Here is a 23,769-nt window from a genome sequence, read left to right as displayed (position 1 = left end):
ATAAACATTTAATGTGGCCCCGAACCAGGTGCACGGCACTTAGCATGCAAGGCTAACTAATTTGTGTTTGAAAGGCCATGACAGTGTCCGTCTGCCAAAGGAGATGAGGGGGAGGGGGTGCGTGCATCCGGCATGTCCGATTAGGCAGCGTGTAAATGGACCTGCTGCACCAGATGAGGACCAGCAGATGGGTTTCCACACTCACTGGTTGTATGCGCTGCACTGTGCTGCAGTCCCTCAAACACCTCCTCAACTGGCAGCACAGCATGGCCCCCTGCCCCGTTTTCATCTCCTCCAATAACACCATTAGCATGTAAATGACAGCTGAGCCCCGTTGCCTGAAAGTGATAGGCTGCACCAGACCTTCGGGCTTCTCGGTGCATTAATATTGTTTTGTCTATTGTTGTGGGATTATGTGAGGGGTGAATACAGGCTGTGGCGAGGTCAGGGCACTTCATACTGGGGTGGAAGGTCTAACAGAGGGAGGTTACTGTGCAGTAGGAGTTAGCCGTTCTTCATGGGTGAACCGAGCCAAAGAGAAGGAAACCATGGAATATCTGGGTTACAAATGATAATGTCTGGCTCCTGTGGAACATCACCTTCCACAATTGTATCCATAAATAGTTCCAGTGCAAATGTGCGTTAGACGTTGTTAATAATGTGTAGGTTTTAAACCACAAAATTGATGAATTATACCTGATGATTGATAGTAATAACTATCTGAAGAGCACCTGACATAGTCAACACACAGGTGCTGCTGAGTAACTCTGCCTTTATAATAAAAATATGGAACCCATTTCTTCACCATTTAGTCCACTTTGGATGTAACACGTACTCTGTACACATGCTGCAGAGAGAAAATTGAATATTTATACAGTTCCCGGCCTCCAATGATGCCTCTGCAAACACTGTGTTGATCTGCATTCTGCTCCTGTCAGCTCCTCCAACACTGTCTGTCTTTATTTCATCTTGGAGTTCTTTGTTTTGTTTTTTCAGTACTTTTCCCACAAATATTTGAGTTTTTTGAGCTCAGGCACAGATCTGATAGATATCTGGCTCTTTTAGTCAAAGGCTCTATTGTTCTTCTCAATAAGGTGAAGGTGAGAGATCTTTGAGGCAAAGCTGCTAAAGAGAATAAACAATGAATCGCATTTTCCATGAACTCAAAAACAGATGTTCCGAAACATATTTCATGCTTTAGAATGTGTGATTTTTTTTTTTTAGTTGTTCTTTTTCTAACCAAATCATCCATGCTGGGATTTTTTTTCAATATATGTGTTTTTCTTGCTGAGACCTCATGAATTGCAGGAGATTTAATACCAATATATCGAGATCTTGAGATCTCTACTGTACAAATGTCAGATTTGAACGCAAACGCCGTTTGCATTCGTAATCATATATTCTTTATTGCATTATATAATATAATGTATAATTCCACCAATTTCAAAATCAAATACAGAGACAATCCATGGTGAGTGCTTCTAAGAGGGAAAAACCTAAAACACTAAATTGTGAGCAAACTAATTGTTCATTTGACCTTACAAGGTAAAAAATAAATGAAGGGGATGCTGACCTTAGGCCATCAGGTTTAAAATACAGGACGAGTTTTCACGCTGTCCTTGGCATCCCTGAGCTTTCTCTTCCAGATTTTAATTATTTAAAAGACAGTAGTTGCCTCTGAGAAAAACCCTGCAGATTGTGCTCTGTCTCGCGAGTCTGAGGGGAGGAAGCGAAGGAGCAGGGGCACCACTGCTGGAAATAACCGTGGATAAATATGACTGTGGCCTGGGTAGCATCTGGTGCAGAGACCCCTGCTGCTAATGGTGCTGCTGACAGCAGCTGTGCGAGGTCCAGGGTTCTGGGCAGATGCACCGACGCCAGGCAGGAACAAAGGCCGGTCCTGCTGGATCAGGGCAGGATCACAGCGGAGAGGACAGCTGTGCGTTTGAAGGGGATCACGCTGGTGGGCACGCATAGCTCCAGTAAGAATCCACGTCTAGGTAGATGGCACAGCCCCCGCTGCTATCTCACCACACTCCAACAATGGGACACCTGTCCTCTGTGGAAAGTGACAGTCCATTTTCCTCACAATCGACCAGCAGAGAATGGGGTGGAGGATCGTCACGCTGAGCTTCGTTACTCTTCACTACAACCTCAAAAATCACATCTTTTTTTATGCATCTGAACAGAAGTCCTTTTTATAGCACATGCTAACAATAACACACCTGTGGGGTGAGATCTTTACGATCATTTCGGATTAGATCGGGCAGTGTTGAATATGAGCTGTAGATTTTGTGCGTATTACTGATCAGTTGAAATTCAAAGATAACAAGAAAATAGTTTCTTTTGTAGTCTGTCGTTCTTTATTTTACTTTAAACTCAAATTAATGTTTGCAAGTTTTCAGCACTTGAAGGTGAGAGGAGGGGAGTCATGGATGCAGTGGAAGGCTGATGATTAAGCTTCAGGCCTCAGCTGAAACCCTCTGAGATGCCAGAACTGTGTTGCGCTCTGTGTTTAACAGCATGTCGGACTTGGTTTTATGCTTTTTCACAGTAAAAACAACAAGTAAAATCCATCTCCAGAGGTGAGTCTGAGTCTGCATTGTCAGCACGGACTTTGACCTCAAGAGCATAATTCACTTATATTGAAATGTCTTTGCGTGAAAGAAAGCTTCCCCAATGGGACACATACACAACTAAAAAGGTTAATTGTGTCCTGTGAAAAGAAGAAGCTGCAGCTCACGTTGTATTGGGTCATCAACACCCATCATTTCCAGTTATTTGAGTGTATCCTGTCAAACTGTCCGTTTCCTCCACACATGTCCCGGTCCACATTGGTATTGTCCTAAATGTTACAAAGCTGTGCAATGAGACTGAGACAGTGTGATTAAACAGCAGGTATCATTCTGGTTAAATAAAGGACCCCCCGATGGAAGATCCAACACCTGCGGGCGATGCATTTCCCACTGAACGTTTGGATCTTTGGTCATGTATATAAAATATCATATATTGGTACATCTGTATAACTTGGATCTTGCCAAGTAACTTTAACTAATTGGAGCTTTTTTCCACAGGCTGTTTTGCAACAATTGTCTTTTCTTTCTCATCCAAACGGAGGTCAGGACCCATCGTGTTCCCAGCAGGACTGCTGTTGTTAGTAATGCGCCTGCATGGTGAAACGTGATGCAAGCTTTCATCCACTTTATACCCACGCTCCATTACCCGGTTTAATTTTCCGTTGTCTTCAGCTGGAAGTCTCTTTGATTTATGGAATGTTCCTCTGCAGCACAGATCATTACCTGTGCTGTGATGAACTTCCTGGAATCTATCTGGCTTCCATTGACTTTCTCATTCACAGCTTAAAAACTCCCTTTAAAATCTCTCTGTTCTTTTTATTTTTAAAACACCCACAGTGTTACCTTGAAAATACAGAATCATATTCAGGTAATTTTTAACCACATATTTAATGTTTCTAAATTTGTTCTTAAAACCCATGATTAGCTCGCCTGTAAGACCCCCCTCCTTGACATTGCTTTGATTTTTACCCTTGCACATCTCTTTCTGGTTCCAGCCAGCGTCACTATGGAGAGAAATAGGGACTGGCAGCATTTACAGCCATAAACTGGGCAGTAGTGGCAGCCTAATGAAGCAGATGTATGATGTTTCTGCTCATGTGTCCAACTTTTTAAGGGTGAGAGGAGCAGAACTGTCACACAAGATGCTTTCTTGCATTTTCCAGCAAATAACATGATGTATGTTAACATCAAATGTATCACAGTGAAAAGCTAAACCAAAAGTAATCAAAGAAACTAAGTGGAGTGTTGACCATATACACCTTAAAATACTGTAGGGAGGTAGGTTTCTTTTTTAATTTAACCAACCACTAGAGGGACCCTCATCGAGGGGTCACGCCTTCAGACTCGAGCATCACACGTAAACCTTAAAGTGCTGTATGTTAGCTAACAGGTTGGTTGATAGTTACCCACGCTTAAAAAGGCAGGGGGCACAAAGTTTTTCAAAGGTTTTAATGGAGCTCAGGAAATGTTAAATGATTCACATTTTTTGATCAACACATTTTTTGATCAACTATGGACAGTAGTTGAATTAAGAACACAAACAACCAACCAAATGTTTCATTACATTTCCATGCAAATTGCCCTCTCAGATCTATCGTCAGACTAACATGAGCATGTGATATTTGAGGTCAGATATGCCCCAAAATAGCTTCTGAACATCAAAGAGTGTTGAGGGGATTTCACATCAATGGGCTGGCCCTCTGATGTACCAATATTCCTGGGTCCATGCTGAGTGCTGTCACACCTCCAGTGTAGATGTGGTAATCTTCCTATTTCTTCTCTTGGAGAGTTGTAAATTGGCGTGTTATTGCAGCGAAGGTGTCAGGACAGGAGTTCCTCTCTTGCAATTGGTTGTCAGATGAAAAATACTACATACAATAGTGAACCGAGACGTTCATCTGCGGAGGGAATTATACATTTCAGCTCTGCACCTCACGCTTCTGAAAGTGTGGGATGATTAATCTCCACTCGTCCAAGACACAGATTCTCTTTTTTGTAAGAACTGACACTCTGAACGTGTCAGCATGTTTTTTTCTTCCCCCAGCAGAGTTTTAATATTGTTGATTCATCTCATTCAACTCCAGAAGTCTTCTTCTTTCAGACCGGGGCTCCTTCCCTTTAAGGGTCCTACAAATAGAACAATCTTGTAGACAAAGACAGAAAGGTAGCTCTGCTATACAATGCCGTAAGATACAAACATTTTCTTTGCTTTCTCTGCTGCCATTATTTGTGTTTAGCCTACTAACTTCATGACCTCTCAATCCGCCTTCATTTCATCTAATCACAAACACACGGCTGACACACTGAGGCGAAGGGGGAAGCTGGCAGGAACAGAGGAACGTAGATGAACCGGCATCAGAACCAAAGGCGCAGAGGAACGGCTAGTCCCATGCACAAGCCCCCTCAGCTGGCTTTGTTCCTGCACAGTTTCAAGGCAGCTTGCACAAATTAGACCCAAGGGAAGAGGGAACAGACCAGTATGCAGGAAACTACTGTCACTCAGGCAGTCCTCTGTTGGGGAGAGCGAGAGGAGGACGCTGTAAATTCAATGTGCTCACATAGGTGCACTGACCACGAGGGAGCTGTTGTTCCCTACAGCAGGGCCCCCTTTTCATCATCTCATGCTCTTGGCTTTGCACCATGGCAGTGCCCAGGTATCGTGCTGCCAGGCTAACTTACGCCATCCAAACAGCAGAGGAAGTTTGGTTTGCCTTGTGCTCCTTGCATTATTTATGGTGAAAAACAACCTTCCCCGCCTCCAGGATTCAAAATCTTGCCACAGTTGGAAATTCAACATTGGAAACACGGCTCCTGCTAGCAACAATGCTAAGTTCTGAAATTAGAATAACTTGGATGAATTCCAGCTTGATGTACAAACCCTTATTAGAGCCCACTCAGGGCATGTTTTTGACCTTGGCAATATATCCTGAAGACATTTTCAACGTGCAGGTTTGCACTTCATAACTACATCACAGTGGATTTTTTGACAGTTCACCAGTGATGCTCTTCAAAGTATGAGGCACAGGTTTCACACATGAATGTGCCCACAGGGCCGGTCTTTTCAACTTGTGACTGTGGATTAATGTTAAAGGCGGAAGTGAACCTCCTGAAACCATCTGGTGTATCACTCTCCCCCTGGAATCTGTGTCTGGCTGAATCACTCGCACATTAAAACTGTCTATTGTGCAGTAGCAGGTTATTTTAGAGCTAAAGTCAATGTTAAGTTCCACTTGTACACAAGCGTAAGCAGAGACTGTGAGACTGAAATAGATCCTCGTGTTTTGGATGAAGCAAAAAAGTAAAGAATCAAGAGTCAAAATCAGTAATATTCTCTATAGATATTTGTTTCCTCTGTGTCTGCAGCTAGACTGGGCAGCTAGGTCACACGGCTGTAATGGTCAATGAATTTAAACCCTCAGGAGACCTGCAGAAAATCTGACATGAATATCAATACAAGTGCAGATTTTCTATGACAAAAAAAGTATTAATTTCCTATTACCCTACCTGATCTTGTAAATCTGCTACTTTGTACATAACCTGTAGTTTAATATATGTAAACACACACATAAAGGTGGTGGAAAAAAGAGGAAGACACCTCACCCTGGGAGGAACTTGGCAGCTTCCAACACTTTGTCGAGATAGCAGGTGTCATCTTCACAATCGTGAGCGAGTTAGGAACCAGCGCACACCTCAGGGCAGGCTGTCAGGCGTTGTCTTCAGGGAGACACGTTGGCAAGGATGCAGTGTCGTATGTGGAGAAGATTGGAGAACCAGAACAAACTTGTTTCTGTCAGCAGCTTAACTTGTGCACCCTGGATTGCATGGATGTATTTTGGTGTGTGTGTTCTGGCACTTACTACATATTGAGTACCAAAATCTGTATTCTACCAGCAAAGTGAGAACATTTTTAGGAAGTGAGGGTCGTTTAGGCTGGCCCTCACAACTTTAAAGGACTGTTTGATGGTTAAGGCTTGGTTTTATCATTGGGGATTAGAATTTGATTAGGAATGGGGTCAGCGTGAGGTTAGGAGGTTAGTTGGGTTGGTTCAGGTTAGAGAAAGGAGCTGGGGAATATATTATGACTGTGAAAGTCCTCACAAATATAGAAGTACAAGGGTGTATATGTGTGTTAGCCCGTGACTGCTCAAACTGGATTTTCCACATCCATTAGTTAAAAACTGCATTTTATCCAAATTGGGGGAATTAAATATGATGAATACATGGATAATAATACATGACATTATGAACCTGCAAGCACATTTATTACCACCATTACAGTAGATGCCTTTAAAAAACCACAAAAGAGCTTTTATCAATTCAAAAGCTGTCAATTTCCCCAAACGCTCACCGACATTGCAAACCTTTCACAGCCCGGCGTAAATATTATATAACAACAAAAAATGAGGAGAATGGGAACGAATCCTTAGACAAATACATTAATTAGGTTTCAATGAACAATAACCCTGCTCCTTTCATATTTGTCAGGGACAGGGTTTCATGAAACGGTCGAATGAATGTGTCTTCTTTTGTTGTTTGCTGTTGTAATGGGTGGTGTTCACTGTGTAATGGCAGCCAATTACAGAGGCTTTTCATCCAGGGGCAGCGTCAAATGGTTCCACTGTCAGCTTGTGTTGTTTATGTGATACACGCCAGGCCGGCATGAAGGTGCTCGTTGCACACAGCTGCCCTCTCTTCTTCTCTGAATGTCCATCTGTGCGTGCTAAACACAGTTGCCAGGTCAAACCTTGCAGCAGTAAAGAGCTATGAAGGGTGAACGAGGTAGGGGCGCGTTACTAAATCAGGGAGGAAAATGTGAGCAGGTGCTGCATAAAACTAGCATGTGCTCGCTTTAAGGGCCTTACCTTACCCTGCCTTGTTGTTTGCCTGCTGTCCTGCCCTGTTGTCACCCGCGGGAGCTTCCCGAGCTGTGTGTGACCCCCTTATGGGATCTGAGAGAAATTACAGAAGCAACAACAATGAAAGGCTGGAAGAACAAGAAAAACATATAAGTGCACAGAGGAAAGATGTTTAGGCAGCACAGGACAAAAGGTTCCTGCCTGGGAGGGCGTATATTTAGATTCTTGTGTAATTTGCTCATGACACAACACAAATCGGATGAATATTTGATACAAGGTGGGGAAAAGACAGGGAGTGTGTTGGGGGAAAAATGAAAAGAGCTAAGTATTTAATCTGTGCCATTGCTAAGGGAAGAGACAGATCTGAGAACAGCCAGCAAGCATCAGGCATGGACAAAGGATAGCCACCAATGTACCATTTATGGATGAATGAGTCTGCAAGAAAGAGAATGGAAAGTAGGGGCGGTGGAAGTAAGACTGGAAGGGGGGGATGTGTTTGGAGATATGTAAGGCAAGAGAGTGAGGAGGAGAGCGTTTGCATGAATGAGTGAGCAGGAATAACTATTGGCCACATCAACACTGCTGGGAAAACCAAGGGAGAAAAGAAGTGCTCAGTGCTGCCGTTTCTCCGGCAAGAGGTGTGCTGATGTTAGCAATGCACAGACATGTGTAGACGTGCCAACACAACTGTTCAGTGACCAACACCTCCTCATGATGGAATATAAAAGAGTGAGCAGAAATGACTTTGTCCTCCTGTGGTGCTAATGCACGTCAGGACCTAGAAATACATGCAGATAGTGCTGAGGCTCACCCTCTCTTGATATTTAAAATGGCTACAGGATGAGATACCAGGGTGACATTTTGATTTATCACGCTGAATAAAGGGCAGAATCCAGGAGGGGAGAAAGAATGGCTGGCTCTCTGCTGGAAAATAAATGGGCTCACCAAATAATGACCTCCACAGAGAAAAGTTGTGTTTTCATCAGCCCCACTAGGTTGTTAGCAGGAGTTAGCTAGCACAATTACCTGAAAAACACTGGATGAACCATAGATTTTCTAAAATTCTGAAGCTGGAGGAGCTATTCCACTAATTTTCTCTCTATTTATAAATCAATGTGATTCTTGAAAAATGGTTTAAAATGACAAACTCAAGCAGGAATGAATAAGCTGTTTGTGTGGGACTATATTTAGCTGGAGGTTAATACACAATGGCTGTCACTTCATTGTGCTCTGGTCTCGATAAACAAAGGAAGCACAAAAGAACACTGACACTCGGGCTTCACTGTGGACAACACAAAATGGTAGATTCAGTTCATGTGCCCTCTGATGGTGTTGTTAACACAATCACATGAAGGTCAGTTTCTTTTCTCTCACAATTTAAGTGAAAAGCTTTTTTTTTTTTAAAAAAAAAAAGCCTCAAAAAGGATTATGGTCAATTTTATAAATGCATGCACCATTTAGGTCAAAATACATCAGGCGAAAGTGACCCTGAGCCAAACAACACAACTGGCCACTGTACATTAGCGACGTCTATAGATGTCATGTGACAGTCAGCCTCTTTCTCCGCTGGTCATGAAGCCCACACGGAGCTAACGCGTCCTTTTAAAACCAGCTGATGCGTGAAGTCACACTGGGAGATGGCGACTGTCTGAGTCACGACACGGTTTCCCACTCAGAAGTCCTCGTGCAACCATGACCATCTATCTATCTATCTATCTATCTATCTATCTATCTATCTGTCTGTCTGTCTGTCTATCTGTCTATCTATCTATCTATCTGTCTATCTGTCTATCTATCTATCTGTCTATCTGTCTATCTATCTATCTATCTATCTACCTATCTGTCTATCTGTCTATCTGTCTATCTGTCTATCTATCTGTCTATCTGTCTATCTGTCTATCTATCTATCTATCTATCTATCTATCTATCTATCTATCTATCTATCTATCTATCTATCTATCTATCTATCTATCTATCCGTCTGTCTGCCTGCCTGTCTGTCTGCCTCCCTGTCTCCCTGCTGCCTGTCTGTCTGTCTCCCTGTCTCCCTGCCTGCCTGCCTGCCTGCCTGTCTGTCTCCCTGTCTGTCTGCCTGCCTGCCTGCCTGTCTGTCTCCCTGTCTCCCTGCCTGCCTGCCTGCCTCCCTGTCTCCCTGCCTGCCTGCCTGCCTGCCTGCCTGCCTGTCTGTCTCCCTGTCTCCCTGCCTGCCTGCCTGCCTGTCTGTCTCCCTGTCTCCCTGCCTGCCTGCCTGCCTGTCTGTCTCCCTGTCTTCCTGCCTGCCTGCCTGCCTGTCTGTCTCCCTGCCTGCCTGTCTGTCTCCCTGTCTGCCTGCCTGTCTGTCTCCCTGCCTGTCCAGTCAGTTGTTTGGTTCAGTGAGAGTGACATTGTCAGTGACAGGTCAGATGTGGAGAATCCTTTTATTTTTTCAGTAGAACATTAAAAATAAAAACTATATTTCCGTAACCACACTGATCCCATGGGAACAAAACATAAGGTCAGAAATAATAGCTCTGATCTTTCTCAATCAGAGTACCTGAATCCTTTGTACTTAGAGGCACAAAAGCTGAACAACCATAAACATGGATTGTACAAATACTTTTTGAAACCTGCTTTTAAACATTTCCATTGGATTTTTAATTTGTGTTCTGTGGATCGTTATAATCACATTCTTATTTATTCATGTTATTGTGTGTAATTGCTGGTTTTTATTTTCTCTTTTTTTTTAATCTATTGTGTACCACTGTATTTTGAGACAGACAGATATGATTTTTTACATGTGCGGTTATGTATTGACATTATTTATTGCATTGTTATTAGGTGCAACCATCAATTACACTAATTTAAAGGTGACTTTTCAAGCGCCTGTTATTACAGTTTTTCTCAATCACTTTGGTACATTTTTCCAATCATTCTTGCAATTTGCAGAAGATCAAGTGCATTTCTCAAAACAGTTTGAACAAATAGCAAAACACCGTGGATCACCTGCAAAAGCCAGTCTCTTGCTCAAAATCCTTAGTCCATCCCTCAAAAGCAAGTTTTTGTGTCAATATACTTGTCAGTGCCATCAGAATGTTTAATCATTGTGTCATTGTGTACGGATAAGACAGTCAAATTCATTAGTCATGTTGGCAATTGAATAGTGCACTTTGAAGGGACATGTTGATGTAAAATGTGGTTTAGGTGTGATGACAAGTGTTGTACATTTGACCTCATATAATGTATATGTGTAAGATTGATTGGAAAAGACAAGATTCACATTTACAGAATGACTTCTTTATTGGCAAACATTGACATTGCAGTGCGTAAAGAAAAAAAAAAGACAGCACTGCACATAACAAAGGTGAAATACAATACGTAAGTAAACATAGGTCAAAAATATAAACATAGGTCATACAGTAGGTAAACAAAAAAATATGAACAACTCCCCAAATTCTAATCTCAATCCTGATCTTCAGCTTCTTCCCGTTCCTGTCTGTTAGGCCACAAATTCTCATCCACGTCACACCTGATGTCCTCCCGTGCAAGGCAGCGTGGATAGTATCTTCATGCATGCCTAATCCATGCTCTGCAGGAATCTGCAGTAATGTCTTGGCATGCTGCATCCATTGCAGCCAGAAGTCAACCAAAACAAATTTGAGGAAGACACAATGGCATTGTATAGAGCATCAGTGGAATAGGCTACTGTAATTTTGTATGGGGCATTACTGTATTGACATGTAAATACAGTAAACTCCATGTAATTCAGCACATACTGTTAGATTACACACCTGTTCTCTCTGCGGAAAGTTTGAATAATTGAGGACACAGTTGTTCTGCCAACATTTGGCTGCACCCTTCTCCGCGCTTCAGCCATAGTCAGCCCATGATTCAAAACATGGTCTACAAGTGTTGCTCTGATTTCATCAGGAACACGCATGTGTCCGCCTCTTCTGCCTCTTCCTCTTCCTACTCCTCCACCACGCAGCCTCACCCCTCTTCCTCTCCTTCTTCTTGGCTGTTGTCCTTCCATTGTCAGACATTGTAACTTTCTATTGTGCTCTGGTTACCTATATACTCCCCAGTAGATTGTTCATGAGATGCTCCCTTGAGCTCATTCAGAAAACTGTCGATCATTGGTTGATCAACTCTTTTCATTAGAGAAAGTCTAGATTCACCTGGGAGGAATTTACCAATTTAGATCATATTTACAGACAAATGTCTTATGGAAATGTATATATGCTTGACATGTCATGATGGCTTGGTAAATCATTTTGCATGTGAAGACTTATATGATGAACTATAGCCTAAATGTTTTGGGGAAAGAGACTATTTGATAGATTCCTATAACAAAGCATTTTGATTAGCATGACAAAAGCAATTGATAATGTACGAAAAAACTGAGAATTGTACACAATCATTTGCATGGATGGACAAAAGCATTTGCAATTTGTTCAATGCAATGAGAAACTGCCTTTTTCATCTGCACAAATGGCATGATGATGTGACAATTGAACAAGAACTTTTGAGAATTTCAATTCTGATGTGAGAAATGTACTAAACCAATTGAGAAAAACTGTAATCACCAAATAACACACTAGCAACAATTTACTAATTCTTTTGATGGAATCTTTAATATTTTTTAGAAAATCCTGAGGATCAACTGATGCTGAAAAATAACTGTGCCAGTAATTTTTAAGCAAATGGCAGAAATGCACCTTTAAAGCTCTTTACTGACAATTGACTTGTGTATTTTGTGTCCTCCTTCTCTTGCTCTTTGTATCCATTGTTATCCTGGAGCATCAAGTTTGCCTACACACCCAGGGGGCATCTCTTCATGCTGACTTTGCTGAGAGCTGAAATAAATTCCGAGGCCCGTCAGTCAGAGAGGCAGGAGTAATCTTTATTCCTGCACACTTCTGCACTGAGGCAATAAACCGATCTCTGTAGAAAATGCACCTGCCGCATGAAAGAGGGGGATCATTTTCCATCGGGGGAGCCAAAGCGCCACATGTGCTGATGTGATTTCATCTCAGATTTCAAATGCTCGCAGTTCATTAAAAGGGGGAAAGAGAAAGTGGTGATACAGTAAACTGATTCCAACAGCAAAATGACCTGATGTGAAACCACAGACAGGACATTCTTCCCCTCATATCTGATAAAAAAGGAGAAAAATGAAATCCACATCGCACCTGCACTTTTTGCTTTCTCTTGATCTTTTGAAGATAAGCTGTGACTGAGAGCCCAAAAGTGTGTGAGCTGCCACCCAGGGCTCGTCTGGCCTCTGACAGGCCCGAGGTGGTGGTGATGGTGTGGGTGGGGTGACGATGGGGTAGCTGTCACCAGCGGAGCTTACCTCCTGCTTCCAGCTGCGACTTCCGTTTGGTGAGGACGGCTAATGAGGACACATTAATGTCTTAAGCCTGTCATGAGCATAGCCATGAGCCAAGACTATTCAACCTTTTCATGGAGACGGAGCTTCATGCAGCATAGACACAGGAGGAAGAAAGAAGACTGGAGGAAATGCTTCCATGTTTAGAGATGCATTCACTGAACATTTGAAGGCACCACAAAAGAAGGATTATCAATGACAGAAGCTTTGTTTCTGGCTGATTGGCATATTTATTTAAAATAACTGATCACAGATGTTGAGTGACAGTTTAAACAGAAATCATTAACAAATACAAATCTAAAGCTGCAAACTGGTGGAAAATCCAGATGGTTTGAAAAGGCATGTGGAATGAAGACGGTTTTAGAGCGAGACCCTTTGCAATGTCAAAATGTCAACATCAACATTTTCATTCTCTCTTTCCTGTTGTGTTGTAATGCATCAACATGATTTCCAGACTATAGACGTCTATAGGCTTTAACCAATTTTAACGTTGTCATCTGTTAAACAGCAGATCCATCATTCTGAAAGCCTTATGTGGGCCATTATTATGCACAACGAGGTGCACTTCATCTTCATACACAGGAAGCAAATTAATTTCAAGCACCGTGCTGCAGTGGTGTTGTGTAATGGTGGCCTTTGAGAAGAGATATTTTGTTGTCTAGTTATTGGTGCTGTCAGATGGGGCGTTTATGGCTGTAGCATCACATTACGTGTATGCATTCATCTTTGCATCTAGCCTTGATAAAATAACTTGGCCAGTGACAAGGCATCTACATATACTGCAGTATATTTGAGAGGAACCTCGGTAGATGACAGCCTAATGTCCTTGGTGACAGCTAATATGGCTGCGGGGAAGTTGCCGGAGTGTATATTTCTCAAAGAAAAATCAACGCGTCTGATCTCAGGTGGGAGGAAGAGTTATTTTCCAGTCTGGATTTTTCCTCCTTGCAGAGAGTAATGGATGTCAGCGGCTCCACGCACAACATCCATGCTTCTCGTTTTCACAGGGTGTCTTTCCCAGATGAGATTAGTCACAGAGGTCATGCTGGCAACAAGCATGTGCTCATCAGATACTGTGGGCAGCTAATGGATGGACACAGATGCAAGGAGCTGATTCACAGTGACAACTGCACCGAAACAGTAATATCGGGAGAAGGGCAGGTCTACTATTCAGAACACTCGAGATTTCATTACCACACATCTAAATAAAGCAGAAAACAATGGGGATTAACAGGTCTTTTTGTGTGTTGCTCAGCTTTTTCAGGGATTTTTTTATAATACTTTTTTTTATAAGAGAATAACCACTTATTAAACTTATTGTATCTGACTGTGTCCCCTGACATTTTCACTGGCTGTCATATTTATCTGCACCTTACATTAAGCATGGCAGCTGCCTCAGGAGGGAGAAACTGGCACAAAGAGCAAACAGAGTCTAGAGAACATAAAAACAACAGTTCTGTTTTACTATACTTCACACCATTTTGCATATTGTTTGTCTATCAACCTTGTCACTGATGCAAAAGGACACTTGGACTTCATGTGAAATGAATAACGACTCTGGCGACATAAATAAATTGAAATAAAAGCCCTGAGCTTCAAATGATGTCCAGATCCATGACCAGGTTGATGATTATCAGCAACAAATATGCCCTTTGTGTGTTTAGAGTGTACAGGCAGATTATAATTAGCAATAACCAATAATAAAGATTCTTCCACCTTTCGAATACCAACGTTCTGTCTCGGGGAGTAGATGATGAGCTGCATCCTATCGATGGGCTGCTATCTTCACGTTTATGGACTGTCTCTGTCAATAATCAGCTGCCTTGTGACCAACAAACCTATTGATTACCAGCATCATCACCCATCCAATCTGTATTTATATAGCACATTTAATAACAACAGAGTGAGTATAGACCACTGAAATACTACTTTATTAATATTGTTATTATTATTATCCTTAGCAAAAACAGATTTCATATATTCTCAGCAAGGCAACGACAGTTTTTTTTTTGAAGAATCTAGTGTGGAGGAGCAGCTTGTTCCAAAGGTTTAAGGCATGACAGTTGTACACCTCAGTTGAGGACCCACAAGAAGGATTTACCTGCAGACTTAACAGGTTCACTTCATTGGGGTGTGTCGTTGGAGAAGTTCAGAGAGGGCGGATAGAAGCAAGAGCTTTATAGGTAAATAATCAAATCTTAAAATCGATTCTAAGTTATACTGGGGGCCAGTGCAGGGATGCTGGTATGGGTGGGATATGCTCCTGTGTGTTTCTTCCAGGTAGGACGCAGTAGCTCAAAGAGAGTCCTAGTTGAAGCTAAAGTGGGCGACTGACTGCATACCTGTGGAACCATGATGTCGATATGGATGACCTGTCCTGAAGGAATGAGTGGGTGGGTGAGAGCACAGCAATTCACAGAAATTCACACGTTACATCAGCAAAAGTCCTTATTGCATTGAATAAAGAAATAACTAATAATGAAAAAATCTAAAATAGGAACTATACCATTATGAATTGCTAATGTCACTTAATATGAATATTATGAGACGCTGTTATTGAACAGTCTGGCTGTAGAGAGGTAGAGGGAACGGCTCCCTCTCACACCGTGGGTGTATGAAAGTCTAATGCCGCTCAGGGCAACCACAGCCTCGTGCATGAGCTTAATGTATGGGCTGAGAATATGGCATTGATGCTCCTGCAAGGCCTGTTGAATAGACAGGTATGAATGACCTGGAAACCAAAAACAGGTTTAATTACCATCTGTACGCACACACAGACACACAAACAGACACACTCATTAGTCATAGTGTACTTCCTGTTGGAAGATAACTGAGTGATTGGATCTACAGGTGATCTGCCTCCAGCCCACAGGCTGTGGGGGAGGATTTCATCTTCATCTCTCATCAAAACCCTGATTACATTGGATGATCTCAGTACTTGCATTCTCTTGTCCGTGATGACTTACACGAGTTAAATAAAACAGACATGTTGTTCGTTACACATCTGCAGAATGGACACACGCATCAAACACGAGATCATATGTTGGGCTTTTTAATTTCAATGACTGTATTTAACAATGGAAGGAAATTTTAGGATTGTAAAAACGTCATCTGAGATACAGAGTCAGTTATTATTCTAATCCAATTTTAAGTGTTTTTTTTTTCTGTAACTAGATAGGTTATTAAGTTTGTCTTTAAAGGAGAGGATTGAAATTTAAAAGGAAATGTGCCTGGTGTGTTTTGACATGCATACTAAGAGTGTGTTCATTAGACTTTAAAAACTGTTATACTAACTGCAGCTGCACCTTATTATTCAACTTAAAGTGAGATGAGATTTAGCTGAAACTCTTGGTAAGAAAAGACTTAATTTCCCCAAAATGTCCCAGAATATCTTCTGTGTTTAATCACCAGTCTGGAGACTGACCCCATGTTTCAAGGGATTCTGCCCATTTGAAATGTTGCTCGTTGATTTCTGGATATCCAGTAAGATATTAAGAAAATTAATTGGTGTGAAATCAATCCTCCAACTGAAGATGACTCCAGTTCTCCGGGTTTGTAGCTGGATCCTCTCTGCTTCTGATGGCAGCTGGCCGTGAAAACAACCTGACCGGCCTTGGTAGCTGTCACTGAGGTGTCACCCCACCACTCCGCCTGCAAAAGCTGACAACGGTCACAGGATTTGCACCTGTTATCACGTGTCGTTCAGGCTTGTTACTTTTTCTGTGGTGACAGGCGTGTTGTTAAAGTGTTCGGCTACATCAGGCTTTGGTTATTATGCTGATCCACACTATCATCACATCCCACGGGTTGAAAGCCTCCATCGTTAAAAACCCAAATGTTGATGAAAAAGCAGCATCCCATGTATTTTCAAGTGTCGATGAAAGAATATTTTATAACATTTATATCTTAAACTGAGCTTTATCTCCTACCCACAATCTCATATAGCTGCCCTAAGCCTCGCTGAGGGACATTTAAGAACATTTGAGGGTATTTCTCTTGAACATTAATAATGAGTTTAGGGCTCTGTGAGTCACCTTTTAATTCCACAGCCAACTCTTCAGTGAAGTCTTTTTTATCAAACTTCCAGCCAGAGGCAATAAGGTCAACCACAAAGAAATAACTTTTTAAAACACCAAACCCGGAGAGCCCCTGTAGATATTAATCCTAATTAGCCAAGTTTTCCTAATGTCCTCTGCTTTGAAAACCGTTAGGAAGGAGGCAGAAGTTAAGATTTTAATGACACTGCTCAAAAAAAGGAAACAGTACACATAAACAACTTGTAACTTAATCACAATTCTGGGATATCGTCTTGTCTAGTTCTGAAGCAATTAGAGAACCACACATAGGGAAGGGTTTTGCAGATAGTGGCCACAGACCATTTCCTGCTCCTCCTGGACTGTGAGCAATGCACAGTGTGGCCAGAACATTTGCAGGGACCCTCTCACCAACGTTATCTATTCACAGATCAGGCAACATACATAAAGGAGTCTGGAGATATGTGGAGAAGGTTCTACAGCCTGACCCGTGGACCTGTGATCCTCTGTGTCCTAGACTCTGTGGATTTCTGTGCATCAAGCCAATGATAGAATTGATATCTCTGGTAGCAACAATTCCTCTGGAAACATTACACCACACACTGTCCAGGAGAAGGCTGACACAAATAGAATACTTCAATCATCAAGTTCTTGGAAATGCGATGAAGCCAACTTTGCTTTTTTTCCCTTGTTGAACCAGCAGGTTGCCGTATTTTTGCAGGTCTGAAACTGTTGCTAAATGTCATGGTAACAACCTTGCCAAACAGGGAGTAGTCTCTCTCTGTCACAGCCTTCTTCCTGATTTTCATCATTAAACGGCACACATGAGCGAGAGCCTTTGAAACTCCTGCATCTATTGAGCCCTCTTGAAAGGCCAGCTCTTTTTTATTTAGTGGGCTACTGAAAAGAATTTGCATTCAGGGGTTTTGATTGTGCTCTGTGATGTTCAACAGGCTAAGCTGCTCCAGACGGCTTGTTCTTCTTATCTGCATTAATGATTGATGGTAACAGATTTTCTCTTGAACTTTCCGGGCTTTTGGAGTTCACAGCATGTGTGATTGGAGTGACGTGAAGATGGGGAAGGAGGACAGAGGGAGGGGGCCACTGAGAAAACAGGGTGGGCTTACAGAGGACGTTTTTATTTAGCCTGTATTGCCAGATAATCGGGCAATTAGGTAGAGATGTCTTTTTAAAGAGCTTGATTGTACATCTCTGTGATAGTTAACAATAATCTTCATAAGAACAACACACAGTATAGCTGTGCTGAAGTGGCACATCTGGCCTTTCCCTGCTGCCAAGGACATTATGTTTTCACCCCTTTTGTTGGCCATTTGTAGGATTGTGTAAAAAATTAAAAGGTGAATTTCAATAAAACGTAATTGGAGGATTTGAATTGTAGAATAAAGAGTTGAAAACTGCTTCACTGTGTCTTAAGAAGGCAGAACAGGATGAATTTGATGCTGGTGATGTGGCATTGAGCCAGTTCTCCCTGACAAACTCTGACATTGGTCAGCACACACACTGCCACAGTGGATAAATATTACCTTGTCAAAATATGCCAATCAGCAGCTACAGAAAGCACTGAACATATTTTTTTTTTCTGGCTCTGCAACCTTCAATCATAAAAAAAATCTCCAAAGGAACATAAAAGAAACTAGCGTGGCATCTTATGAAGCGTTTGCTGATCACGATGGCGCGAAATAAACCTTTAAATGCAATTAAAACATTTAATGTAATAACAACATTTAAACTGTCTGCTGGATGTCTGAAACTGTTTGATAACATCACCAGTTTAACATCCCGCCCGGTGCATGACCTGCCGAGTTTAGTATTTAAGGTTCAAAGCCACAATTTCCACATCAGGACAAAATGAAAGTAACTCTATTTACTGAAGGGTGAATAGATGTTCAAGCAAGAGCTGGAAATTCCAAAGCTTCTCATCTCTTAAATGAACATCAGAATGAGAAGGGAATGAGATTTGGCCAACAGGAAACAGAAAGCATAGAACAGGAAGCTATTCCAAAATCACCATCTGCATCTTCAGAATTAGAACAGATTCAGGCCTTGTGTCACATACACAACCTGAAAATTTTTTAAACATTTATATTTAAAAAAAATAGACACACACTGTATGCTGTAATTTATCAGAGTGGTCTTTCTGCTCCTCTTTCAACGGGAACACAGTGAAACACATCATTGCAGAGATTCAATTCTTTAGAGCTGAATTAGAGAACAAAGCGAGACGTTAAATGTGTTAAATCTTATTTCCTCCACCAGATCCTGTGTTTTGGGATGTCACCATTTACACAACGCTGTAATGTTGCAGAGCGGAAGACACTGCTCTGTTTTGTTGTCACCTTTAATAAAAATGCCGGTAAACCAAATGAAATTATATGCAATGATCCATTCCAATTCCTTTTTTCAGGACAAGAATTATTCCACTAACCTCGATTTTCCTCATATTGGCTCATATAAGTGGCCGCTGGCATCTACCACTGTGAGCACAGTATCCAGTATCATAATATCAATATGTAGATTATTTTACTGGCTTTCTGTGGATGTCTTTTCAGGGAACACATTGTTTCAAGTGTTAGTGGGATTAAGTTTTATTATGAAATCCTTAAAAAAAAGAGCTTTCTCCTCTGGGATTATCAAATGCTTTTTATAGCGTAGAGAGCAACTGGCTAACTGAGAGGGGAATCCATCCTCCAGTATGAGTCAGGCAAATCTACTTTACTACATCCAGTCATTGAATAATACATGTTAGCTTGGTGCATGCATCAGCCACAGATGTGCAAGCCTCGGTCTTCACCTCACAGCCAGGCTGTAGGCGCTCCATCTGCACCCATCAACTATAAAAAAAAGCTGCTGCAATCATGCAAAGAGTAGCTAGAAAAGTTGACCAGCATGAATTGAGCAATGCTTTTGAAAGACTTAAGACTTAGACTTTTTAAATGAAAATATGTTGTCAGCTGTGAAGATTCAACACAAATGTGCAAATACGAGCGATAAAAGGAGGAGTTGGTGAATTAAGCTCTCCAAATTTAGATGCTAAAGAGTGCTGCTCTGCAGCTTTTTAGCAGCTCATTTTGTGCCATCTGCAGCGCTCTAAGGAAACGTTGTTGTCATGCATGAAAAATGCCACCTTTGCCGGACTGCGGAGGAATCTCATGGGATCTGTTTTGTGTGCTCAGGCATACCTATCTGTCAGCCGTCGTCTAAAAGATGGAACTCTTAATTTTTTAAATGTTTGAGCTTTTCCAATTAAAGACTTGATTTGATTGTGTGATTTAAGCTTTAGAGAGTTTTTTTTAATCATCTATTTCTTTCCCTGGTCGTGCTAAATAGGTCTGGGATTAATAATTCAAATGCTCCATGTGAAACCTGCATTCCAAAAATCAGAAAAGGAGTTGGCAGTCATGTTTCAGCATTTGCAATCTGTGCAAATTGCCCAGTTATTTATGCTGTTTCAGCTGTACAGCCACCTTTCAAATGGAGTAACTCAACTGTGATAACTATGCATCTCTGAGATGTTGCTGAGCTTCAGATGTCACAATACGGGGCAGCAGTTTTACATTGCAGATTGAGACGGATTGCTTCTGTCAAGACATAATGGCTATCACAAGCTGAAGAGTGTGACAGTATAAGGAAGGATATTATTACCAGAAAAGGCTTTTTTTTTTTTTTTTCTTTTTTTACTTGAGCACAAAAGAAGATTAAGCCAGCGATGAGGCAGGGGAATTGCCTGAAAGACTGTGAGCTTCAGGAGGAGCAATCTAATCATTTGGGAGAATGTCAGAAACAACACTTGTAAACCACAACCAAATGCTCTTCAGACTGTCTGCCCACTACTAAACAGGCCTTTCAATTAGCACCCAACGTAAGACAAATCCAATTACATGCTGTGCTGCAGATACTGTAGCCCTTAATCCACTTAATATGTCTGATTAGACTTCTTTATTCTCTTCTTCCACCACCGCAGCCTGGAGGGCTTTGGTTCTCCTACCAGGATGAACTACTCTTTGATCTATCACTCCCAAGGTGTCTTATGTGAGTAATGGCTGCTTTGGGTCTTTTTCCTCAGAATTTGAGGTAAACAGGTAATCATGAAATTCCACTTGACCTTTTCTTTCTACTAATTTCCGCTGGACCCTTTATTTCTACTTTTTCAGCTATGTTGCATTTCTAAATACTGGGTGTTGTTTATTTTATTCAGTCTGGATAAATTAAAGCCCTGGAGACAGAGAACGTGAACCGTGGAGCTGCAAAAATGAGGCATCTTGGAAGCAGCAGGGCTGCATAAGTAGAATGAATAGCTGCAGCCTTCAACCTAGAGCTGTCTCTCCTGTGGAAGACAACAGTGACCTGCCTCTGCTTATGCCACAGCAGCAACACAGCAACTTAACTGTGCAAACAGATGGGAAACATCTGTTACATTGTTTAAGTAACAGCTAAAAATACAAGTACAAGTGACCACATAAATGATCTTAAGTCTACAAATGTTATCTGCAAGGAAGTGAATCAGAATTCTGGTCTACCTGATGTGAAAGAGTGTATCACAAGATTTTTTTTTTTTTGGAGGGGGCATGTCTGGATGAATGTTTGCCTTGTTCAGCAAGGCAAACAAAAACCATTTTCCTTGAGGCTGATTTCTATGAACTGTGAAGAAAAGAGATGGTAGATGCATTCATCAAATATGGCAATTTGCTTAATGGACTCTGACAAAGCCATTGGCGGTCTTTATTTAGATGCAGATGACTTCCACCGTGGCTTCTTCTGTCACTTGCCGAGCTGCCTGTCAGGGAAAAGGGAGGAAAAACTCCTTCCTGTTTTCCACTGACTGACAGCCAATCACGTCAGCTGTCTGTCTGGATAAGAGACGGACTGACTGCACTCCTCCTTCCTTCAAACAAATTCTCCATTAAAGCACTGGGAAAATCGAAAGTAGAAGGAAACACAGAAAAGAGAACAAACCTTCTATAAGCATGGTTTCTTGGTGTTCATGATAGCATAAAAACATGAATGCAATGTGAAAAATGTTCCATTGCTCTAAGCTCTGTATCAGCCAGGAGCACTGCTGCTACTCAAAAACACAACCTGAACAAATGAGTAGACTTACAATACCTAATACCTTCGGTTTGACAGGTTTTCTCTTTGTACACTGAGACTTTTTCCACAAATATACAGGCAAAATTATGGCTACTCTGTATTCAATTGCTGCTTTGCTTACAGAATACATTTTAGGGCTGCTTGAGCTGATAAGAATGCAGCAGCAATAGTCTCTCTCTCTCTCTCTCTCTCTCTCTCTCTCTCTCTCTCTCTCTCTCTCTCTCTCTCTCTCTCTTCTCTCTCGGGGGGAGGTATGGGTCAATCTTGAGGCAACAGCGCCCTCCTGGGAAATAAAACGTCAATGCTTTTGTCTGCGGTGTGTCAGTCCTGCAGTGAAGGACATAAAATAGGAAATTCTGATGAATCACTGACTGACTTTGGTATCATAAGAAACTATCTAAAAGACTTCCTGCATCTTTGTACCAGGTGTCTCTGTTTAATATCTGCCATTCTTATTCTATTGCTGTTATCTGCCTGAATAATCTCAGCTATCCAAAGAAAAAAAACATAAAAATATTTGGTTTATTTATTAGCAAAATGTTACAGACGACATATCAAGCAGTGTTCTGAACAATTAAAGTAAACCCAGTAGGCCCATATGATCCGCTCTCTAGGGAGAGTTAAGAGGAAGTCTTTTAAACTAAATGTGACAAATGATGGTTCTCTAATGAGGCTTAAATATGACTTGTATCTTAAAAGTGCTACTAGAGATTAAGCATCAGTCCCATCATAAGCTTAAATCCCTTTGTGGTTTTTATCTTTAGGGACAGATTATCAAGAAAATTCTCCAAGGAAACTGATAAATGGGTTCATATGGCAACTCGAAGCACTGCGGGAGACTGTAGAGGGACCAGCAATGAACTGTGAAAAGCCTTAACATTAGTATGGCAACCAGCATCACAGACCTTCAAAGTCTGTCAAAGAAAAGCCTTGTGGCAAAGACTCTGACATGATCCAAAGTGGGAGCGATTCAGTTAAAGTCAATGATGAACTTCTGTTGATTTACAAAGGCATTACAGATATGTGATGTTGTTGGAGACATGATATTTTGCAAAACTGGCACTGGAAGGTGATGAAGGAAAATAATTCTAGACCTAATTATTGGAGGGGCGTATCTGGTAATTGGAGATTCATTAAAACTGTTAATTTGAACAAAAGGGATGCTCTTAAACCAAAAAGATGGAAATGGAAGGTCGAATAAGGTATAGATAGAGCAAATATGAAGCAGATAATATGTGAGATTTATTTCTAATAAAATTTATTTAGAAATTAATAATAAATCAGAGCAAAGAAGAAGCATGCTCTTATCTTAGAAGAGTTTACATAAACGCTCAATCCTGCTGTCCATCCCCTTTGGTTCTTGTAGTGAACAGTTACATTTGGTTAACACAACCTTCAAGAATCTCTCCCAGTACAAAACATTCAAATTATTGTCTATAGAAGCATATCTGTCCAGTCCAACACAAACAAGCAGTTTTTACTGATGACATTTGAGGACACAAATGCCAGTTTTCTGAACACATTTACGTCTCACTGATATGATAGAGCAAAAGCAATCACACATCTCTCTGAAAAACAGCACAGGACAGGACAGCCTTCGTGTTATTGACTTTATGAGGTTTGTTTGTGTGGATGCCATGATGCACATGACATCACTCCTCTCTGGCTGTGTAATAAAAACAGGGGATATGAATATAAACAGGTCAAACAGAAGAGCAATAGCAAAGCAGGCTGCAGATATGTTATTAATGTTTGTCTCATTGAACACTTTCTTTTCCGGTGGGATGATGATGATGATGATGATTATTATTGTTGTTGTTGTTGTTG

This window comes from Takifugu flavidus, chromosome 1, assembly GCF_003711565.1.
Source record: "Takifugu flavidus isolate HTHZ2018 chromosome 1, ASM371156v2, whole genome shotgun sequence".
Taxonomy (NCBI): Eukaryota; Metazoa; Chordata; class Actinopteri; order Tetraodontiformes; family Tetraodontidae; genus Takifugu; species Takifugu flavidus.
Note: the sequence above shows the minus strand (reverse complement) of the source record.